This window comes from Stenella coeruleoalba (assembly GCF_951394435.1).
Source record: "Stenella coeruleoalba genome assembly, chromosome: 7".
NCBI classification, from domain to species: Eukaryota; Metazoa; Chordata; class Mammalia; order Artiodactyla; family Delphinidae; genus Stenella; species Stenella coeruleoalba.
In genome coordinates this window covers 82,322,798-82,346,293 of record NC_137153.1, presented here as the reverse complement: position 1 = coordinate 82,346,293, position 23,496 = coordinate 82,322,798, and the positions used below count along the sequence as shown (strand labels likewise).

Below are 23,496 nucleotides of genomic sequence, written 5' to 3'. Positions count from 1 at the left end.
AACTGACAGCTCAGTGTTTATCTTGTCATCAAATTTCAACTTGACAAAAGAGGTAAGAACATGTAATAAATAAAATTCTTTGTATTTTTTAAAAAAGCCAGACTGGGATAAGGCTTAGAGATTTAGACCAAAGGTACTGTCAAGCACCACCAGCAAGCTGGTAAACCAGATGCCTAAGTTATTTTGGTACAGGTGATTATTTTGCACAAAGTATTTTATACTGCTTAATAAAGCAATAAAATGAAGTAGTAACATTGTAAGAATCAATGTAATAGGACATCTATGAGTTCCCTAAAGGACTGATTCAAACTACTAAGACTTTTTTTTTGCGATGTATTAAGACAATCTGTAAAAGCTCTCATCATCCCACTTCCTCTAACAAGAAAGAGACACTGTCTCGGAGTACTCAATTAGTATTACCTTGAATGATACGGAAGTGCCAATATGCAACCATTTTTTTCTATCCACTCCCCCTCCCCAGTGAGTTTAACTAAAGCAATGATTCTGCTGATTGTAATATCTCAAGCAATGTCAATCTGCTTTGTGTTTTGAACTCATGTTTATGCTACTTTACTGCATGCCAATTGTGCTTTTAAGGTGCCCAGCATGCAGTTATTAACTGCATATACTGAGGTATCCCACTTGTTTGTCCTAACAAGATATTCAGGTGCTACTGTTCATGGTGCTAGTGTAGGAACACACAGGATGAGGTCTTTCCCAGAGAGTATCACAGAATACCTATATTTCACGAAACTATTTCCATCTATCCCCAAAGGTGAAGCTGTAGCTTACTGAAGCATTTTTGCAATGGTTAGAAAAAAGGGTCCCTTCCTCTCACCTCTTGAGCTTTCTAGACGGTCTTTAAGGGAATTCCCAGATATTTGCCTATTATCCTACCTACATCTTCCGGGCTCTGGTTATTGTGTTTAACTACTGTTCCAAATGTCAAGAGTGATATTTTATCACGGTTGAGAATGACAATCATTTTGCCTGACAGACATCCAGTTAATACCCCAAGGTCAAATCATTCTGGTTCTCAAGTCTGAAAAACACTGGAACCAATGGTAAGGTTATACTCAGCTCTACCAGAGGGGTGGGGCAAGGAAAATGGAAAAAAAGATGGGCGGGAAAAGTGGGATGTCAGGAGTAGGGAAAGCAAACGCCTTTCTCTGGTGGACTTAACCCCAGCCTCTGCAGAACCAGGTGGTCAGAGAACCTGATGACCGAATACCAAGACACTCAGGGTTCTGCACATGCTCATTTCCTCAGCACTCCTGGGCCAGTGTATCACACAGCAAGCCCTGCCAGCTATTTTCTGATTTCTCTTCTCTCTCTCCCTGTCTCTGAATCACTTTCTTCTTTTCTTTTTTTTTTTTGCCCTACTCTTTCCCACTGACATAAATGTACAGGTGCCTTGAATGAGGATTTCCAATTAAGCATTTTCATTCTCAGCAATGGTTGGAGGGCACAAATATTCCTTGTGCCCATAGTAGGCGAAGATATTCACCTTGGTTTCCCCCAAAATGATTTCAATGTACGTGAGAAATATCTGAAAACAGAGGAATTTGAATACTGGAATAAAACCAAAAAGAAAACAAAAACAATAAAGGGTCTTACCAAGCTCTCATCAAGGACACCTATTCTCCAGGAAAGCAACAAGCCACCTTTCATACACTGAGAGCCATGCTCTACTTTTCAGTCTATACTCTTAGGTTGGGCTAAAGGCTTCCTTGTCTACTTCCTTCTTGTTTATCTCCATTTTTCAACAAATCTTCATCTATATCCATATTCCTCAGCACTTCCTTTTCTCTTGTCCTTTCAATTCTAGAATGACCTCTATTGGTTTCCTCTTCCTCCTCCCAATTACATAAAATGTCAACTCTTTGAAGCCATCACTGCCAAGGTACCCTTCCATCCCCTTCAACTGTTTTCTCTGTTTAATAAAACAGTCAGCTCTTTTCAAAAGCAAAGTTTTGCTCTTCCGCTATTTGCACTTACATCGCCCTGCCAAACACGTGCCCTACCATACAGGTCCCGGCACAGTAGGGAAGTGCATCCACAGGGCCCGCCAGAGATCTGACCCTGGCATCAAAAAATGGGGGTGACCAAAGCCTGGCAAGGGTAAGGGAGAGTCCCTCTGCCTGGAGCCACCTCCCTCAGACCTCGTCATGGCTCACTGCCTACTCATCATTTCAGTCTCAGTCCACAGGACCCCTCCTCAGACAACTTCACTCAGCATCCTCTGGGGCTCCTTCTCCCTGTCACTCTCCAGCCCATTACAGTCTTCTTCACAACATTCATAATCACCTGAAATTACCTCACCTATGTTTTTTTTTTTTTTTTTTGGCAGTACGCGGGCCTCTCACTGTTGTGGCCTCTCCCGTTGCAGAGCATAGGCTCCGGACGCGCAGGCTCAGCGGCCATGGCTCACGGGCCCAGCCGCTCCGCGGCATGTGGGATCCTCCGGGACCGGGGCACGAACCCGTGTCCCCTGCATTGGCAGGCGGACTCTCAACCACTGCGCCACCAGGGAAGCCCTCAAAAAGTTTGAGAAGTAGTGCTTCTCAAACTTTAGTGTGCATACTAATCACTTGGGAATGTGGTTAAAAATCCAGCCTAGAGTGGGGCCTAAGAGTCTACACTTCTAACAAACTCCAAAGTGACACTGGCACTAGGGGTCTGCAGACCAACATTAGGTCTGCAGCAAGGTTACAGAGAATGGAGGCTCAATGAGGGCAGAGAGAGATTTGTCTATACCCCAGTCCTGGTATGTAGAAGACACTCAAAAATATTTGTTGAGTGACCAGAAGAAACTGCAGTCCAGGTTCGGTGGTTGGAATCTCCTAAAATCTTTTGCAAGCATGCTAAAACTGTTTGGGAATAGTTATAGCACTTCAACCATAAAGGAATACCTGTCTAGAAGACCTGTTTATACTGATTTGGTCTGCTTACCTCTCCAACAACATCTTTTCTAGCATTTAGGATGCCATACTGCTCAAAAAGAATAATAAGTAATCACAGTGGGCCACAAAAGGAAATGCAAATCCACTCTGGACAATTCCTGACTGATAAGTAAATGATTAAAGCTTCCATTCTGAAACCATGGCAGGATGTGCGTTTTAAAAGATCATTTGCGAAATGCAAAGGAGATGCCTCTCAACCTCCTTCCCAAGATTATTCACCAGACTGTGATCACCTGACACACTGGAATCGGGGTATGTGTTAGAAGGCACACTGGGAGGGCACCTTGTATAGTGAGTCATGATAAATCTCCCCAACGAGATCTCCAGAGTGAATCAGTAATGGCTGAAGAGAAGGTCCTAGCCAGGGACCAGCACCCCTCACAGGTCTCACAGGAAGAGCGATTCCTGACAATTCCAGGTGTAGTGGGTCACAGGGGTTACACACACGAGCTCAAGTGTAGACCAGCTCGGGCATATCAACCCTGCTCAAAACGTGGACATTTAGTGGCAGGCTTGGGGAGCGACGGGCACAGCCACAGCATGAGGACCCCTAGAGAGAATATGCCACTGGAATCCCTTCCAAACAAGGTCCAGGAATTGCTGCAGCACCACACTCATGGGATCCCATGTATGGATTTAGATACGCGAATCCACTCCCCACAACCCCAGACAAACCTGTGTGAATATGCTCACTTACAGAGGGTTCTAATAATTAGGAAGCCTTTACTTAGAATATACTACTTCCTTGCCTGTTTCTGTGGAGTTTTTCTGTCATGGGTGCAGTGTATGCCCCACAGAAGTCCACTATCACCTCACTGATTCCTCACCCCAACTCTTTAGTGACTCACACAGGTACGACTCCTATACACTGGGAGAAGCTGCCTGTGACAGGCTGCTTAAGAAATTAAAAAAGAAATCTCATACCACAGACTAAGAGCTCTCTATAATCAGAAAAACAATAGCATTTTCCCTGTCATCAGGCTCACATCTGCCTCTGCTTGGTTTCTTCTTTGATACTTCATTAGGCAGTTGAGAACTGTAAAGCACTATTTGTGCTCATCTGTCATCTGTTTGTGTCATCTGTTTGTGCTCCTGTATTCCTAGCTACTTTTAAAATGTATAGCAAGCTGCTTTTTATTGTGCAGGCAGTTTAAAAATTTTCAGCATGTGAACCTTAGGAAAAGCCAAAGCCACGAACGTAATACTGCCTTTCCGTCCAGTCAACAAATATTTATCAGGCACCTACTATCTGTCAGGCCTACTTTAGGTGCTGACACAGGGACTGGAGACACAGGAGTGAACAAGACGAATAAGTCCCTGCTGTCATGGAGTTCACACTGTAGGGGCAAGGAGACAGAAACAAACATACACATATATGAAGAGGAATTTCAGATGCTGAAAGGTGCTATGAAAAAGATAAAATGGAGGGTTGAAGAGAAAAGCCTGAGGAGAGAGGAGATCTGGTTTGAATGAGATGATCAAGGAAAGACGAATAAAGAAGCGATTTAAAAGCTGAAATGTGGCTGGAAGCAGCATCACCCAAAGCAGGTTCTATACCAAGTTCTGCAGATGTCATTAACAAGTATGATATACATAAAGAGCTCCTTGGTCAGATGACCTCACAGAGTTTAAACAAAGTTAAACACGATTCTTTTCCTGCTGACATCCCACAGCCTCTCAATTGACAAGGTAATAAATCTTTGAAAAAGTGTACATAAAAATGCAGTACTAATCAAACTTCTCTGACTATGGAACCCCTTCTTCTCAAAGCTCTTAGAGGAGATTACATTTCATGGGAAACATTGAGCTGGTCAATGGTTTCCAGCCCTGGCTTTACACTAACATTAGTAGTGGATCCTTCCCAAACACCAACGCCCAGGCCTCACCCCAAGCCAATGAACTCATACTCTCCAAGGGTAGAACCCACACGTCAGCATTTTATTTTAAAGCTCCCCAGGTGATTCTAATGTACAGGCAGCATTGAAAGCCATTAAGCTGGAGCACAGGATGCATGCAATGAAAAAACAGAGTGGAAAATAAGGACAGAAAGGGTTCACAGGGGTCATACTGTGGAAGGTCCTGAATGCCACACTAGAGAGCTCGAACTTTATTTGGAAGGCAGCAAGGACCTATCAAGGACAATTCCTAAGAAAGCTATGATAAATACCAGACAGGAGGTCAAGACACTCCAGGGCATTTCTGCTCTCCACCCCCTTCTTGCCACTGATTGTACTTGAGTGGCTGTGGAAGGGCAGAAGAGATTTATAACCACAAAACATACCGCAAGAGGAAAGATGGAGGATGAAAGATAATTTCAGAATAGGAACAATATGAATTCCCATAGCATCACAAACGTAGGAAATTCAACAAGACATTTTCAGATATCAGCTCATTCATTCACTCCGACTCTAAGCTAGGAGCTATGGTAGAATCAGAGGTAAATGCCGAATTAATCTGGACCCTTTGAAGTTTTTATAATCTAGAATAGCGGAAGACTAAATGGAAATAAACACAATAACGGACAGCACGTGGTACCTAGGTGGTACACAGAGGAGCCCGAGCAATGCAAGGAGGAGAGCGGAATAAACCCCTTCTTGCTGAAGTCATTACAGAGGCTCTGGGGAGACAGCAACATCACGTTAGCCATATTAATTCCACAGTTTTTCAATACTTGTCTCTACACTGCCAGGCACTATGTTACCCTCTGAGAAAAGAGAAGGGGAACAAGACAGGATTTATGGAGCCCATAATCTAACAAATGAGACAGACACTGAAGAAAACAAAGTGCAAGGTATTTTTAAATGCTTAACAGGAGACACTGTTTCCCTGAGTAACTGAGGGTGAAGTGAGTATGCTAGACAAAGGAGAGAGCGGCAGGGGAAAGGGCAAGAACATTCCAAAAAAGGATCAGCGTGGGACATTCAGAGTCTAAAAATGGGACAAGTGAAAGGGGACAAGATGAGGCTGAATAAGAAGATCCAGAAGAACCCAACGTACTGGGATTATCTCCACCCAGGTTAGGCCAGTTAGGAGACAACCAGATTACTCGTGGTGAGAGTCATCACCATGTCTCACCATGTGGTGGCTAAAGGTACTACTCGTGACCACGATCAGTATCGTGGTCCTCTGCATCCCAGCGTTCATGGATGGTTACCTCTGGGCCAGATATTTCACTTAACTGTAGACCAATTTTAAGAGGATGACTTCTGTCCCCATATTGAAGCCACAGAAGAGTAAACTGGTTAAGCCATTCACCACGATCAGAAAGCTGGAGGAGCAACTGAGAATAGATTCCAAGAGACCAGAAGACTGACTGGGTGTGGCTAATAAACGAGAGGGAAAGGCAATCATAACCTCCCTCTGGGTTTCTGGCTTGAGAAATCGGGTGGATGCTGCTGGCATTTCCTGAGATAAAAATCTCTGGACCACAAGCAGACTTGTGGGGGAGGATGTCATTTGGGGACATGTTGAGTTTACGTACTTGTGAGACATTCAAGGGAAAGGAGGACTTGGTTACATGCAATGGTCTCAGAGGAAAGATCCAGGCTGCAGAAAAAAATGGGGATTCATCTACTTAGCAGAGCGGCCAAGATCACCTAGGTAAAGGGTAAAAGAAGAAGAGGAGAGAGACTTGTTGGAAGTACTGGCTAGATTTCCTGGAGTGGAGAAGGGCCCTTGAACAATGACCCAATATAGATAGATACAGAAGTGTACCCAGAGCTCCCATAAGCCCAGATAAGGGAGCAGAGAAGGCAAAGGCCGCAGACACGGCAATCAGCCAGGAGGCCAGCACAGCCATCCCAGCATGACAACAAGGGTCTGATGGGAAGTGATGCGGAGGGCAAGGAAAGGAGACAGGCTGCACAGGGAGAATCAGCGGCATGCTGTGACGTCAAAAGATTTGGACAATGAAAGGAAGTAAGGAATCCATGATTCCATCCAACACGTAAAGCTTGGATATGGCACTACCATTCATTAATAAGATAGGGGAGTCACAAGGCTGATTTCAAGGTTTACTTGGGGGGACAGTTATGGAAAGGCAAGGAAAGAATACAGACTTAAGTGGCAGAACATTCTGCAAAGCACACCAGACATTGTGAATGATAAACTGTGCAGTGCCAAATCCCAGGTTAACTCTAATTACTAATCCAGCGGAACCATGACTTTAAAGCAAACCCTAAGTGATTTGGGACTCCATTTCTACAACCATGAAATGGGAAGAATGCTGCTGCCCCACATCTCACTGGCAGAAATATTTATGAGAGTAGGCTTATTAATATAATCCCTTAAGTTAAGTAAAGTGGTACAGTTTGGTTTAAGACAGACTGAGATTAGACAGTGTTACAAATTGAGTAGCTGTATTGTTAGGTATCGATTGAAGCTTAGGGCTCTTCCTGTCTCTCAATTAAGAAGACATCCCTCACTAATTTATAATTATACAGGGGGGAAGGGCTGCAGATCTAAAGAGGGGTGGGAGGACAGACTCACCAGCACAGTAATAATAAAGGACAGTGCCTTCCGACTGATGGAAAAGAGGAATGAGGTCAAAGGCCTGGCCCCAGAAATTTTGCTGTTTCTCCAGTTTCGTGCACTGTGACCCAGAAAAGACATTCTCAGTATTTATGTTTCGCTACTGGCAAAGGATCTCTCTTCCTCTTTTCTTGGTAAACAGATACTTGCCCTGGATGCAGTAAATTTTATATACAGTAGTAAAGAGTAAAGAATAGGAGGCTGGGGGCAGAGGAGGAGAGGGAGAGGGGAAGTCAGGCTCAACTTCAAAGCTTCTTGCAATTTAAGGCCACAGGTAACTGTTAAGTGAGACTTACAGAAAACACATTCTTTCTATTAGGAAGATGGTGAAAATGAAAAACAAAACTTCTCTCTAAAGCAAGTTATTAAATTAAGAAGTCAGAAGTACTGAGAAGAATTTAAACAAGTTTTGCATTAACCAAAACACAAAAGGCGGTGCCTCTCAGCTTCCTTCTTGTGACTGTGTCAAACTCCTTGACTTAATATTTTACACACGTCGAACTTGATCTTACCTTTCACCTAACTTGCTTTTACTTTTTTAGTTTGGGGGTTACACTTTCCTTCATTTTATGAACTTCAATTTGTCTATTCCTAATCTATAAAACAACCCTGATAAACCTGTTGATTGAACATTCTAAAGCAGTGCTACTGAAAGCAGTCAGTCCCCAAACTGTTATCCATCAGCAAGATAATGGGCTCATGCCAGAATTAAGTCAACTACTGTTTACTTCAGCTAGATAGGTTTTTTTGGTTGTTGTTCCTCGGTTTTGTTTTTTCAACAATAAAGACATTCCTGATGAAGGGGGCAGTGCATTGATTTATGGTCTGGTACAAGCTCCCCACCATAACGCCCACCATCAGCAAATAGTGCACGGACCTGCCCCAGTCCATGGACCACACTGAGTAGCACTGCTCCAGAGCAACATTCCTACGATACAAACTATAACTTCTCATTGCCTGGTAGTTTAGGTGATAGATATTTTCCTTCAACACAACAGAACTCTCCAACACAGCTCCAATAAGTGGAGCATTCCCTGATCCCCTGCCTGGTTTGTGTAGAGACGCAAGTGTCCACAGTTAACATTTAACTATGTAAGGGGTAGGTGATGGTTTAGAAATCAGTTCTGCAGACACCCCAGCCACAGGGTCTTCCCACAAGATCATGCTGCCTCCTAGTCTGATGCTGTGCAACAACAAACAAAAATAAAATACCACAATTATATACTGTATTCTTTTTTCTAAATGACAGGGTTAAAGGAGAGCATGACAAATGTTACAGCTTAAGAATGTTTTCACATCTTTCACAACAAAATATACTCCAAAATTGGAGTTCTCCTTGCTTTAACTTGTTTCTTTTTCTGCAAAGAATGTGCCAACATGAGAAACCAAATTACAACAAGATATACTGCTTCATGATTCTGTTTGCCCATTTACCCAAAATATTGCTCAGGAATTAGAGGACAATATGAGCAGGGCAGCCATGAAGGACGAGAAGAAAGGAGCCAGAATTTGAAAGTATAAGTACCTATCAGACTGGGGTCTCAGTGAGCAGAGAGGGGCAGAAATGAAAAGTGCCCCTCCTCTCTCTAGCAATGAAACAACCCCCAAACATCAGCTGGAGCTCAGCCAAGCTACCTAAGCAAGATACCATTAAAATTACTTCCATCTGCTGAACTGTTCCAAAGATGCTTGTCTGGAACTTAAGCAAAGAGAGGTTACGCAGAGATACCACACTACCTATCAATCTTGACATCCTAAGTGGAGAGTCTCATTCAAACAGCACACAGACTCCCATGTACTACAACAACTACACCATGGAAATAAAAAATAACAGATTTGGAAGAAATTTCGGAGATTTTGGAGAGCCTCTGGCTCCTTGCTACTAAAAACGTGGTCAGTGGACCAGAAGCATGGGCATCAATGGGGCATCAGAAATGGACAATATCAGGTACCACCCTAGACTTGCAGCAACAATCTGATTTTATCATGATCCCCAGTGATTTGTAGGCACATCAAAGTTTGAGAAGCACTGCTCTGGTTCACTGGTTCTCAACCCAGCTGCACATCAGAATGACCCCTGGAACTTTTAGAAAAATACTGATGCCCAGGCCCCAGGCTGGGGAGCCCAGGACCCAACATCTTATAAAACATACTGATCCAGTCCTATTCCCTTGTTTTATGGATATAGATGAGGAACTGAGACTCAGAAAAGTTAGATGATTTACCAAGATCACAGGAAGTTAGTGGCTGAAATAGGAGTAGATCTAAAAAATACTTAGGATTGTGTTGCCCGTAAAAAAAAGCTGAAGAAACTGTAAAGTTACCAATAAATCAAGCTAATTTTAAAGACCTAAGGTTTCATTTTGGTATATACTTTTTCATACTTTTAAATGAAACCAAAACATACTTATGTTTATTTTATGTATTACCCCTTGAACCTTGGCCAGTTTTTTTCGATGCTGGGGGTGGCAGGGGGCATAATTCTCCATCAGCCACAACACCATTGGTGGAAACACAGTGAAGACTCAGCTTTCGGCTTCTGCCTAGGTCACAGTGGCAGGATTGTGGCTGACTCTTTTTCTTTCTTTATTTCTAAAATCTCTTTAATGTGAATATACTATTTCTTTAGGAAAAAAAAAAGAAAGAAGAAAGAAAAATAAGGGGAAAAAAGCATTCCGAAACCACCTTTTAAAGATCTCAATTTAACTTAGATCGAAGAGTCCAAAAACAAGGACAATCGCTGTGTTCTAGTAAAAGCGTCCAAAAGTACAGAAGTGATACTTGGCATACCTAAGACAAAAAACTTCTGCCACGGGCTTCCCTGGTGGCGCAGTGGTTGAGAGTCCACCTGCCGATGCAGGGGACACGGGTTCGTGCCCCGGTCCGGGAGGATCCCACATGCCGCGGAGCGGCTGGGCCCGTGGGCCATGGCTGCTGAGCCTGCGCATCCGGAGCCTGTGCTCCACAACGGGAGAGGCCACAACAGTGAGAGGCCCGAGTACCACCAAAAAAAAAAAAAAAAAAAAAACTTCTGCCACAACTGCTGACCCTTTTGGTGTTGATGTCATTACATTTAAAATGCCCATAAATTAGCACTAGATACATGGGGGTGAGGTGGGAGGTATGGGTGGAGTGAAGGAAATTAAAAGCTGTGGTCAGACTTGAAAAAAATACCCCATAAAGCAACGTATGTTTCTGACAGTTGAAACAGACTGCATGACAGACAGCAAAACCACATTTCCGCATGTTTTTTTTTTTTTTTCTGGAATGGATCTGTGGCTTTATGCCACCAAGCAGTATTTTGGTTTACCAAAATGTACTCTATGGCCTTTTTAATTTCATGTTTACTTAACTTTCCTTACTATCACTGTTGTTCTCACTCAACTACAGCAGCTTAAGACAAGTGTCTTAAAGGAGGAAAAAGTTTAAAATACAGAATATGCCTCACATTAGGAAAAAAAGAAAATTAACCACACACATGTAATTCACATTGACTAAAGCATCCGTTGTAATTTTGGTATATAGCTCATACATAATGGACAATGGGAGTAATTATTGAAATATAGTAGTTTCTCAAGACAATTACAGACTCAGCCTCGCGTTTACATAAAATTTCTCAACACAAAAAGGATAAAGAATCACTGACCTATTCACAGTTTTTGGCCAAATGATAGAAAATAAAAAGCAACAGAAGAAAAGAATGACTGGAGCAGAATTTCCATAGCTGATGAATAATTTAAAGGATTCTGTACCTATTTTTAATGTCAAAAAAAAAAAAACGTTAAAAGGAAAAAAGCCAAAATCAGATAATTTGCAAACTCCCACTATTATATCTATATAAAGGTAATGGCAGTAATCAAGCAAAATGATGAAGAAAATCTCTCTCATACACTGACACAAAGGTCAAACACCTTCCTTAAAATGGTAAGTTCCTAAAACCACTGACCACAAGGGCTGCCTGGCAAAGTCCACTGTGGTCTGGGTATAGAATTAAGGTACAAATACAAATCTTGCTGAAAAAGAATACCTGAAGTTCTTGGTAAGAAAACAGACTTGGCAGGAGATGAAGGGAAGGTGCTGATATGAAGGCAGGGGAGAAGCAACAAACCCCTGTCCTTCCCTCCTCTTCCGTGTATCACTCTTCCTCCTCCCTAGGCACCTCATCCCCTAGCATAATCAAGACCAAGTTTCCCCTCCAAGGTCTCTTTTTCTATTAATGGCACCTTGATTCTGAAAGTCTGCAGAGGTCAATGTTTTAGGCCTTTCTCTGTTCATTTCCACACCCCTCATTCAATGAACTGCGGGGGTCACTTGGGTTCCTCCTTTCCAGTACCTGTCACCTCTTCAACCCAGCCTCTCTCCTTCATGTCCCTCTCCACTCAAATCATTTCAACCACCATTTACTGAACATTTTCTGCCAGGCCCCATGCTACTTGCTGAGAATAGAGCAAATAAACAAAACCGACACAGTCCCTGCCCTACTGTCTTCCCTATGCTTTCCCTCAATAGCCCATGTAACAGAACCAGCATTTAAGGCCTTCCATAATGCTTCCCAAACCCACCACCTCAACCATTCTCTCCTCTACCAACCAACCAAGCTGGAAATGGTAACCACCACCTGAACATGGACAACACTTTCCTGTCTCTGTGCCTTCCACTTGGAATCCTCCCCTTTCCTTTCTTCCTGCCGAAGAGACCTCCTCCTCTGAGGTCCCACTAAAATGTCCCTACATCCTCTGTAACAGGATTCTTAATCACTTCCAAGCCAGAAACACTTCCTCCTCTTCTGCCTATGTCACAAGTGTGCCATCACCACACACTGCCATGTACTATTCACACTGGTCGAAATGCCATTAAAAGATTAGAATCCATGGAGGCAAGAGTTCTACCTCCCCTAACTCCCTAACCCTCAAAGCACCCTGCACAAAGTCTGAGGTCAATTAGCATTTGCTGAATGAACGATTATAAGCCACCATAGCCTTTGCGTTCCATCTGAGGTATCCAACACTGCCAACTCCTAACCATGCAACTCTCCCAGTGAAGGAAGAATAAACAACCTCGTGAGGATTCAGTTCTTTTTCAGGTTTAAGTCTTTAGGTTATAATCTTAATCTCTGTAGGTCTAGTTCTAAATATTCAATTTGAGAAGCTAAAAATTTCAATTTAGAAAGTTTATTTTTTGCACGAGCTTCAAACAAACAAACAAAAACGACAAATGCATGCCCCCAAACTGTGAAATCAACTATGAAAGAAAAAGTGGAATTTATAAATCTTGGGAAGTTGGCATGAATACCACCTCACAATACAAATCCAACAAAGATCTTACCAAATTTTTTTCTATATACGTCCTAAACTGATGCAAAATATCCTAAATTCTTGCTTAGATTTTAAGAAAATCCTATTGGCTATGCTTAGATCTCGTTAAAGTATGTCCTAACAATGGGTCTCCTTCTTAAGGTCAGCCATATCAAGCACTTGCAAGTGAGCTGCCGTTTAAAAAGGTTGTTGTACATAAATGTACTATGTGTGGCCCAGTCTCCCAGATCTGAAACCTCAAAAATGTAAACAATTTTTTAAAAAAATTTTGAAGGCTTACAAGGAAGTAGAGCTGTCATCTCCACATTCCTGGAACCTACATAAAGGAGAAAGTTTAAGGACACTCTGGAATAGTGCAGGACACAATTTTTCCATTAAAAAGCCCAAACATACACTCTGTCTTCCCCAACTTGGCCAAAAATTGCTTAAGCAAGTAACTGTGGAAATGACACCATGTTTTTTATTGGCCACTTTAGGTGAACTATAATATTTTTTGAGGTTAACCAAGGTAGACATACTTAGAGGTAATAAGCCAAACTCCCAAACAGTTCGACATGCTCCCCCAAATCAAAAGCCTTTAGAACAGTCACCCGCCTTCATAGCACGGCACAATGGAATATGCGAAGGGAAAAATTAAGCCCCAATAAAACATGTTCATTGAACAGTGCCCAAATATTCAAAAATATAATAAACCCATGTGAGTAGACTCCCAGGCTACTTAGAAAACTCAAGATTCCATTTTGTTTATCACAATGTGGTCAGGACTAGACAAACTCAAGCACAATGCACTTTGACCCAATCAAGAAGCTAAGTGAAAGAGCAGAAGGACTATTTGGTAGCAAGATCTGCCTTGATTTTTCAGCTGGGGTAGATCAGGCCAAGGTGTTATGCTGAATTCTCAGGTGGCCCAGTCTATCCTATCTTGGTAATAACCCAACAGGTATCCCAGAGAATGGCTGAAATACTGGGACTGTTCAGCATGGACAAAGGAAGGCTAATGAAGGACAACACTTTTGAAAAACTGTTACCTAGAAAGGAGCTAAGAAGTAAGAGTGGGACTTTCCTGGCAGTCCAGTGGTTAAGACTTCGCCCTTCCAATGCAGGGGATTCAGGTTCAATCCCTGGTCAGGGAGCTAAGATCCCACATGCCTCACCGCCAAAAAGCCAAGACAGAGAACAGAAGCAGTACTGCAACAAATTCAAGAAAAACTTTTAAAATGGTCCACATCAAAAAAACTTAAAAAAAAAAAAGAATTAAGACTAATTCTCGGACCCTCAATGGGTAGCCAAGACAAATGGGCCTCACTTAAAACAAGAAATTTCCAATGAAAAAGATGATTACAGAAGACCATGTAACACCCTCATTCTGAACCTGAAGTAAGAACCCACCACCACCACCAACCCTACTTTGCTAATCATCATGAGAACAGCATAAGAAAACGTGAAAATACAAGTATGGTTTGACAGGTTCTCTCAAAATTATGTAAGTAACTAGAGAAGCCAGACAAGGCTGACGCTTGGCCGCTACCCATTAGAATGCCAGTAGCACCTCTGAGCTGTGACAACCACAGATATCTGCAGATGCTGTCAAATGTCCTTGGGAGAAAGGAACTGCCCTGTCTGACACCACTGCTCTAGAGAAATAGTTCCCAAACTCCTCCATTTGGGTCCAGGTTTCCTCACTGGATCAGTGAGTGCTATGAACTCTCTTCTCCCACAGAAGAAGGCATACAATTTTGCACAGAAGTTCAAGGACTTTGTGGATACTTTAAAACCCAGCCAAGGACCCCCCATCTGGACCTCCATTCATCTGGAGATGAATCCGATCCTAAATTTTAAAACTGCCCAACTGCCAGCTCAAGGGCCTGTGGCAGAACTGCAATGAGAACTCCTAACCTCGAACTGCCTACCGAGGCCATCGTTACTCTCCCTAAGAGTCCTGCCTAAGAGCTCAGAAACAAAGCTTATATACTGGTGGTTGACACTCTACTATAGGAAATGCAGTGCAATGAAAAATTAAACCATCCCTTCAGTTGCTCCAGCGTTTCCTCTGTTAAGTTCCAAAGACTGTTTCAGATGCCAGAAATACAGGAGTAACACAACACATTCTTCTTTTGGAGCTTATATCTTAGCGATGGATCTCTACTACGATCTCTACTATGATCTCTACTGAGCTCTACTATGTCCTTGATTCATCAAAGGTCAAGATTATACATTTCCCCCTTCTTTTATTTAATTACAGTTAACTTATTATAAACCAAGCTGAAAAGTCCAAACCTTCTCTAAGTAAAGGACAATGTGAGAAACCCAAGGACTTAAGATCTCAAGTTCATTGTAAGCCAGTTTACAGGCCTGCAGTGTCATCAGGGTAAACCTCAGCTAAAGAAACTGACATCGGCACTGGATTCTGGAAGGATAACTAATCCCAGGAGCTAATTACACAACAGGTAATAAACTACTACATATACACCCACCTCTTAACACTTCGGGAGAAAATTACTGGATCACATTATAATTCGTGTTATTTCTGAAGTTGTACGATTAAAGTTTCTAACACTATACATGCCAAATGAAAAGCACAAAAGCTAATCACTTTAAAGCAGCACTGGAATTATATTATATACATATAAAATACATATAATTTTTGGGAATTCCCTGGTGGTCCAGTGGTTGGGACTCAGCTTTCACTACCGGGGCCAGGTTCTATCCCTAGTCAGGGAACTAAGATCCCGACAACCGCGGCGTGAACAAAAACAAACAAAAAAAAAACTCTGAAAACAGGTGTTAAAAGGGACTTTCTGAGACTAAAAAGAAGTCTCACTTCTGTTCATTGGGTCATAGAAAATAACCAAAACCAAATGGTCATTTTAGACCAAAGGAACTAAAAGAGATCTCAGTGTTCACTTACACTCCAATTTTAAGCTGAGAAAAGTACAGTCCTAAGAAGTTAAGGTACTCAGCAATAACACACAACTGGTTACTGGCAAGGTCGGAACTAGAATCTGAATCTCCTGACTCAGTCAAGTACTTTGGGGGAAGCAGCAGAGCATTTGAAATGTCTGGAGAATTGACAGAAATATCTATCACACCAGTGATCTGAAACTGAGCCAAACCCAGGATCTATTTTACTGGTTGGCTGATCTCAAGAACTTATTTAATTTCTATGTGTCTCAGCCTCCTCATATACAAAATGGAAATAATAATATACAGTAATAACCTCATAAGGTTATTGTAAGAATAAAATATTATCTGCACAGCAAGCTCTCTAAAATCACTTACTGTTACGATTACTACTCTTGTAACGACACGGTACCATGTCCACCAATAAAAAACTAAGATATATTCAAAGTTCCTTGTCCCTTGAAAAGAAACAGAAGCCTGCGTCTTTACTGATTTGGAAAGAAGTTAGCTAAACACACCACGGTATGGCTAAGATCAATATCTCCCCACACTCACTCAAACCACATGTACACAGACCTATTAATAGTAAAAGAATTCTTCAGATACACAGTGACAGTGATAGAGTGATGTCTAAACTGAATTTTAAATTCAGTTAGGAAAGATTCATGTTTTCATCTTTAAGAAGGCAAATTCCACATGCTAAAACACATATATTCTACTTAAACTAGCCTAACTCACTCCTGAAAAGCAAACCGAGCTCAGTTGCTTTTACTTTGTCTTTCCACTTGTCATTTTTCCACAAATTTAACAAGTAGGCACCACAGGCCTAACGAGGCTTGGAAGCTCAGCGTTTGTTATCCTACAACCACAATATGCCCTTAAAAATATTAAATCGCGTGTATTCTTGGCTAGCTCGATCTGAATGCAGGGATTCCCTCACTCACCAAATATTTCATGACCACCTACTGTGTGACAGGCAGTTCTCAGCACTGGGGACACAGCAGAGAACAATAAACACCCCTGTTCCCACGGAGCCTTACCTTCTAGTGGGAGAGAGCAGACTGGCAAGAAACAAGTTCACATCTAGTGTTTGCACAGTATACTTTAGGAATGCAAAAACAGCCAGTTTCATTAAGCGCTCTGCTCAAAGTGGACCCAGACTCTGTATTTTAATTTGTGATCCCAAGCCTCCCTTTCGGCGGGGCCTGGACTCTGGGTGGATAGCAGGGAGGAGAGGGAGGCTCTGTGCTCGCACACAAACACACAGATCAGGTCTCTAGCTAGAGTGACACTCTAACACTTCTTGGATGGACGGGCCGGTAGCGTCTCCATCGTCTCGTGTTGCATGCAGCCGAGGACATCCCAGAAACAGGCGCACTATTTGCTGATTGGAAACAGCGCGGTCAGTGAAGGGAGCCCTGGAAGTGAAGTCAAGAAACCTACTGTTTCCTTTTCTGCCAGCATCTCTCGCTGTGCCACCTCGGGTGTCCGCTGACCCGCGTGAACCCTGGTCTCCCCGCCCGCAGGCTGATCCTCCTGTACCGTGACACTGGGCTAGTCTCTTAAGCCCTTAAGCCTCGGTGTCATCTGTTCAAGGAGGGCAGTGGAATGACAGTGCTTGGCAAACTGTCGGGTACTCCACTGACAGAAGCTATTTAAATAAATACATGGATCCAAGCTTGCTACTTGCTTTACAGGAACATCAGAAAGATTAAGGAGAACATATAAAGCGCCTTAAGCTCTCTGTAAAGAAAGGGTGTTACAGGGTACTAGTGCTCATAATTTCTACAATTCTTTCCAGTTATATTTCCTTGCATTTTCAAATTCTTTAACCAAAATAACCCACAGACCTTCAGAAGCAGAATACATATGTAGAAAATAAGAACAGAATCCTAATTAGAATAATAACAATTCAGTGAAATAAGCTTGCTAGGAAATCAGAAAGTCAATATCCATCTTCCTTGCCTCAGCCTCTCATGCCTAAGCTGCCGGGGCTAAGACGCAGCGGGCTGGCCAGGTTTTATGTGGAGCCCAGTAGAGCAGCCAGCCTTTCTCTCCATCCATCACAGAAACTCCCTCCACAATACAACCGTGAAGTATTTGTGGGCAAAATCCTCAAAAATGATGACAAAGTGACCCATGCACCAGAGGACCTCAGAGGTGTCTGGGGGTCTTTTTCTTCCGCTTCTTTGACAAACCAGCTACGAAAACCCACACCTTCCCTTTGTCCCCCTGGACGGAGTACTGTCACACACGGCAGCTCTCTGAGGAAAGGTGGGCTCAGTGGTAGAGAAACCAGCAAAAGCTTGGCATAAATGCTGGGTCAAGGCCAACGAAAACAGAGAGGGCATACAGATTTGTGTTGATGAATGCCAGCCAAATCCCTCTTTACAGATAGAAAGCAGCTACCACTGACAGCTGTTGCTAAGGCAGAGTCAAAACGACTCTAATTTTCACTTCTGACTAAAACTTCTCAGGCCCGTCCCCCTTAGAGTGAGTAATTTGGTGAGCTCTGTTTGCAGTGAACTTCCTCTGAACAAGTCAAGTCCTAAGTCTCACAACCCATCATTATCAGTATAAATACTCAGTTGCCCACACCTACACGTGCTGCCTCCAGCTTTTCTCCCACAGCCCAGCTCACAAAACTGATCCTAACTTAGCCACAGGACCACTGGATCCGCCACCGCAGCTAAAGAGCTAGAGTTTTTTAAGAGGAGGTATGGGGAGGGATCAAGGGAAAATACCTTCTAAAAATCACATCCCTTTCACCGGCTCTGCAGTGTCATGTCAAATAAAAATGTTCTCACTAAAAACAAACACAAATTACTTCTCAATACACATTTGAAACACTTAATTCCCAAATGACTTTATCTATTCTATAGTACAAAAAGAAAAAGAAAAAAAAAAAAAAAGAAGTAAAATTCTAGGAAAGACAAAACGAAGAATGTGAGAACAATGGGCCAGTGCCTGCACTATCTCGGCTTCACCGAGGCTGGAACTGCACCTAAAAAGATGCATCTTACCCCTCAGTCCACTAGGCCAACCCGGCTCAAAATGATATTATTCAGGATACAAAGAATTTTGCCCAGCAAATAAAATAAGCTAAACAAAAATAAGCAATATCCAGTAGGGATTAAGGGGCAGTGACAAAGGAAATATCCCTTTGTTTGAATGCTGCAAAGAAAGCCTTTTAACAGTATAAGCAAAACATTTGCCTTCATTTAAAAGTTTGAGTTGTGTGCAATTTCCTGCATCTAAGAACCTCTTTCTGAACTACAAAGAGGCCACAAAACATCACATTTTCCCCTCCCAGCTTTCCCCTTCAAAAACCCACAAGACGGTGATTAACAAACAGCCCGTTGTCTTCAGGCACAGTTTTAAAAGCCACAAGGAAAAGATAAAAGTTAAATGGAAAAGCAAGTTTGTAAACAAATGAGAAATAGGTTACCCAGGGAGGAAGTAAACTCATCTTGATAAACAAGCAGCTCTCCTCGCCCCATTTGTGGGAGACTCCAAGTGAAAGCGACCCTCGCCCTCTTGCCCACTGACAGTAGTATGGATGGAGAGTCCTGGGCCAAGCCTTCTGGCCCTGACTCTAGGCAGAGCTGCAGGGGTCTGGGTATAAGCCTGAAGTTCAGTGGCTCAAGGACAAACCCAAGCACTAGCCCAGCCTCCCAGGGGCTCTCCACTCCAGAAATGAGCTGGGGCCTGAATCTCCAACCCAGGGCAGACCCATCTCCCAGCAAACACCCTCCCAGGCAAATTCATCTGTCCACTACCTAATAACTGTATCACCTTGCGCAGATCTGATTCTGTTTAATCATCCTTTGATGGGACATAATCCCTTTCTTAGGATCTTTGTGAGAATTAAAGAATGTTGGCAATGGGCCCAGATCAGTGGTAAGCACAACCCAGATATGTAATAAACATTTACGTCCACTGAAAGGAAATTCCAATTCCACTCAACAAACACTGCTTCAGGTGAAAAATCTTCAGGTATTCTACAAAACCTCAGAAAGAAAATTAAGAACCCAACATGCGAGAAGAGAAAAAGGGGAAACACACGTGATCCAGAAAATGCTCCTAATTATGCACATGCCCTGACAGGTTAAACTTCCTCCTCCAGATCCGCTTCTCCTGAAGGTCCTGTGACATGTAAAATGACAGCTCCGTGGGTCCCGCCCAAGCCACTGCCCCTTGGTATCAACTGTCCTAATGCTAGAACCTCTGTTTTGGAAAAAAATTAATTAAAATCTACATATATCTAGACTTACAAAATAGGACTTAAGTTGGCCCTCATCCCAAAATGTTCAAATCAGAGAGGCAGGGGAAAATTTACCACCAATAACCTCCATTTGGTTAATTACAGAATACTATTGAAGGATAAGTAATCTTAAATTAGAAAGGGTGGCTTTAAACCTTAATGAAAAACAAATAAAAACACAACCCCCTCCCCATGCTCTAATTGTATCTGGAGTTTTTTGCACAATCATCAAGATTTCACTTGTAATCTCTCTTTGAGAATTTCCAGTCCAGCAGTGTCCACCACCGTTCAGCCCCTCTAGATTATTATTTCCTAATTTTATACAACAAAAGAAAGTTCTGTCAGCAAAATTTTCACTGGTTTATTAGTTACTTTCAGCTAGAACTTCCCACCTTCGATAATTCACTTTCATCATCACACAAGAGTTCAATCACATCCATTCCTGAAAAAAATAGTCACTGCCTAAGAATACAAGTCACCTTTTTGCCTATCTTCTCAAACACCTACTCCTACATCTACTCCTCCATAGCCAAGCATATACCATCTAAGACAAGAGATGTCTAAGAAATTAGTAATGCTCCAAAAAAAAGTTTTCTTATGGGAAATCTGGTCTAAACACAACTCTAAACAAATTGACTTCCACTGCAAGCACTGTCCCCAAATAAATTTACTGCACCCTAGAATCAAGTACACTCAAGGCTGGAATGCCATGCCAGTCGTATATTACTTCAACCTCAATAAATCTCTTTTTACTCTCCAAATCCTCGGCTGCTTTCTGAAATAGTTCACCAACCTAATTAACAACAGCTTCCTCTGCAACTGTGGCCTTGATTTCACTTATTTACACATTAACTGGAGCCTCCTTTTGGCCAATCCAGTCTATTCTCTGTACCATGCCGAGCCTTTTATCTGCCCTGGACAGCATTTTCTCCAGCAGATGAAGTAGATGCCGATTGATTTGCTGTCGAGCATGGTAAATTAATAGCAACAAATTGCTGAGGGCCCCTCTCGCTGCTCCACCATGCTTCGGCAGTTTTGCTTTATTTGCTCCATGATGGGCAGCAGTCGGCCTCTTCAAGTCAATTTCTTCTTAACAACCTGCAATACTTTTCAATGGTGAAAATAGAGCTGTTCCTTGTAAGTCAGAAATCAATATCCTATTGCCCTTAGAAAATGCTAAACAAGCAGTATTGGCAATCCACTTGGTACTAGAGGGTATCAGATATAATGCAAATCCATACTGCTTCCCTCCCTGTAGTTATTACAGTTTGCTAAAAGGTTCCTAATGTCATTTATCATCATTTACCATCGACCAGAGAGGCTATGATTATGATATCCTGTCAGTTGGCAAGGCCCTTTCATTTCTATTCAATTAATATTTTAGCAGCACTTAAATGGTTGTGGCCCAAGTCTCATAATAAAATTTACATGGCTTGTAGTGAAACAGGAGTTCTCTTGCTCTGAGTTGAAAAAAAATAATAATTGTATACGTACACTTATAGGTCGAATTTGCATACCCATTGTTCCTAATCTACAACCAATATTCGCTTTTTAAAGTGGTAACTGCCGCTGCCAGATTAAATCAAATTAAATCAGGGCAGTCTTCTTTAATTACAGCATTACGAGTGAAGGATGGGAACAAGCAGCACTTAGCGATGTTATCAACTGCATGCATCACCCTGCTCTGCCCACGGTCACTGACCCATTTAGAAGCCACACTATAGTTATAAAGGACAATCAGCAGAGGGGAAAAAAAAAAGTAACAACTAAACCACGGGCCACCTGTCCCATCCAAAACAAAAAACAAAAAAACCCAACTTAGATGGAAATCCTTAAGGAATAAAGGCCAATGTTCTTTCATTTTAAAAAATCCCATTATGAAGATATCACAATGAAACGCGTGCCATTTCTAACCATGTCCCATTTGTCATCTTCACTTTCATGCTAGAACTTAAGACAGTGGCAAAGCATTAATTCACTTTATAGTCTAGAACACTCCACTTTAACCTTTCTGGGTTTTTCCCCAGCTTTATCTGCTCAGCTCTATCGATCCTACTAAAGATTATCAGAAATTATACTCATATTTTATGCTCTAATTCCATGTCATGTCACTGAGTTCCCCTTTAAAAAAAAATCAACTAATTCTACCAGACTAATGCTATTTACTCAGTTACCAAAATTTAAATTAATTATGTTCTCAAACATAATTGTTAAAAATTGGCAACATTATGCAGGCTTAATTAAGATTAAATCCAATTTACTGAATGTACTTTAATTGGTACTAATTACATTAGCTTTCATTTCAGAATGACAAATTCCCCATAGGTTTCACTTTATAGTCCTCTAACAGAACCAGCACAGGGTGACTGACAACGAGTATCATACAGAAAGGGGAGGGACCATGATACTGGACCCCCCCAGCCTGCTTGTCACTGCTCTGTGCTTCTGTCCTTTTATCAATTTGCTAAGTCACAGAGTCATGACTCCATCACAGCCATCATTTTCTGTTCCAATGAAAAATTTCTCTAAAAATAAATACTCTGTGGCAGGCAGCAGCCAAGAACAGAAGCATTAACCAAAAAATACACAAAGGTTTCAAATATCAGGGCCACCAATTACTAGGGTACTTCCAAGGACTCCGGGGACTCCTACTCTTGAACCCTTCAGAGACACAAATCTAATAAGTGAATAAGCCTAACCTGATCTTGAGAACTAGGCCCAATTATGCCGCAGGGCAACTTCCCTGCATTATTGCTGCTTTCCATTATGAGGGTATCCAGCAAGTGCATCTGGAAGAGAGGCCAAGAGGAACCAAGGCTGTCTGCCTAGGAAAACAAATAAAGACAGATATGCCTCTGTGCTTAAGGGGGGAAAGAAAGAAAATATAATAAGTAGGTGGTTTGCAGGGCTGTCTGTATTTCATAATGTGATAAACTGCCCTCAGGATTCTTGATATGATTGAATTTAAAAGCAAGAGAAAAAAAGGGAAAATGTACTCCATTCTCAATTTCAAATGGATGGCATTTGAGGCCAGCTGGACAAGAAGATGACAGAATTACAGAAGTATAAAATGTGTAAAATTAAGGGATATCACATACCGTCCCCTGCCCCCTAAAAGAAATACATACAAGCTCTGTGTCTCTGAGAACTGTAAACAGTATAAGGAGATCTGAAAACTAAGTGGTTATGGTTAAATAATAAGATACAGGAGAAGAAATAAAGGGACATTAATCATCTGGTCCAATCTTTAAAAAGACACTAATTAGTATTGGGTGGTGGATGAAGACAAAAAAAAAAAAAAGACATGTACAAGATCCAGACCTAAAATGACATGTATTGAGAATAATTAACAAACAATATCTCTCATGTAATTTATTCCTATAAGGTAGAACTAAGGGGAGCCCATCCATAAGTTTGATGGATTTTGTTTAAACAGGAGGTATTTACATTACTTATCTAAACAGAAATGGCAAGGATGCCAAAATAAGAATTTTAACATGCGGCCAATGATACTATAATGTTA

At 41.9% G+C, this 23,496-nt stretch overlaps 1 protein-coding gene across 8 annotated transcripts in view; it reads right to left on the bottom strand.

The window, feature by feature from the left end:
* The window catches only part of TLE4 (TLE family member 4, transcriptional corepressor), a 228,263-nt gene that overhangs the window by 126,452 nt on the left and 78,315 nt on the right, over nucleotides 1-23,496 (bottom strand). The window lies entirely within an intron of this gene.